The sequence below is a fragment of the Brassica oleracea genome, chromosome C3, assembly GCF_000695525.1.
Source record: "Brassica oleracea var. oleracea cultivar TO1000 chromosome C3, BOL, whole genome shotgun sequence".
Taxonomy (NCBI): Eukaryota; Viridiplantae; Streptophyta; class Magnoliopsida; order Brassicales; family Brassicaceae; genus Brassica; species Brassica oleracea.
Genome location: NC_027750.1, coordinates 23168949 through 23170722, shown reverse-complemented (window position 1 = coordinate 23170722; position 1774 = coordinate 23168949).

Here is a 1774-nt window from a genome sequence, read left to right as displayed (position 1 = left end):
AAATTCTGATAAATTTATTCTTTAAACAACGATAAATAATTTAAAAATAATATTAATCAACATGTTTGGATTTTGTTATATTTAAAATAGTTATTATATAACTATATCCAAAACAATTCATCAAGTAGAGTATAAAACTATTATAATTATCTTATATAAAATTTCGTTCATTATATTTTATAGTTTATAAATATTGAAAGTAATAAATAAAACATTATTAATCTTTCTATAATTTAGAGAATTAGTTTCCATAAATTATTATTTGTAATATTCTTTAGATTATATGGCACGTGATGTTAAATGATTTTAGACTTACCTTAAATTTGTAGATCTAAATTAAATAAATAAAAATTAAAAACAATCGACCAATCAAATTATAACAATTTCTTGAAACTTTACCTATGAGCGACACGTCACCAGAAATCACTAAAGTGACTTCTCTTTCAAAATATGGAATAAATAGTGCATAGTTTTAGAAGTAACAGATTTTATATTATCATTAATTAGAATTGTATTGTATAGGTGTTGTAATTCTTTATTTTAGGTGAATAATAATATTTTTTCATAAATAATATCGAAAAATTTATGTAGACATATTAAAATAAAATATAATAAAATTGAAAATATTATCCATAAATAATATAAATTATGAAGTACAATTCTCGATAAAGAAAACAAAATCCATTAGAAACCTGCAAAAAAATTCTTAAATTTTGTAATCGATAATCACCAATAGCATCGTACAATTTGAATAACTGGACGACCTTCGCATCGCCCTCGTTTAGTTTTCCTTCAAATTGTTTGATGAGCTGTTCACCAACTGAAGCATGAATTCTTGTCCCCTACACGAAGATGAGATAAAGTTATATGAGTTGGATTGAGAACAAAAGACTAAAGACGATTATGAGTTGTAAAAAATGTAGTAATCTACTTACTTCTTTATCAACGAAAACCATTTCGATGGTGTTTCTGGAATCTTTGTTGTAATTTTTCCACAAGTGAAGAATCCTAACCTCAATACGTCATGTATCTTTATATGGTTTTAATTGCCTGATAAAAGACACTCGGTTTTTGGGACCTTGAACTATTGCCATACTATTTTTAAAAATTTGATATATTCACAACACTGTATTGTATTGTATGTAAGACTTTGGGAGTATTTTTATATATAGTCGACTTTTCATAATAAATGACGTTTGAATATTTATTTTCTGCAATAAATATTGAAATAGATTAAAGAAAGATATTAACTCTACATTGTCATAAGCTGGTTTGCATTTAATATATATATCAGAACTTGCGCAAGTAATGCATATTTAAAACAAGGTAAGTCATTAAAAATGAATTAACAATTTAGAAAGATTTAAAAGTCGAATTAATGTGATACTAACTTGCGCAAGAAATGCTTATTCTCAATAAGGCAATTTTATATTGTCGACCTTTCAAAAATAAATGACGTTGCTATATTTATTTTTCACAATAAATATTGAAATAGATTAAAGAAAATTATCCCCCTATTAACTATTTCACCGGGAATTTTATATTGTAATAAGGTAAGTCATTACAAACGAATTACGAATTTAGAAACATTAAGGTAAATTGACATTTAAAATTTTAATAAATATGATAATAACTTGGGCAAGAAATGTTTAAAATAAATAAGGTAACTTACATTTAAACTATTCATAAGTTACTTTGCAACTTGCGCAAGAAAAAAAATTATTCATAAGTTACTTTGCAAAATAAATAAGGTAACTTACATTTAAACTATTCA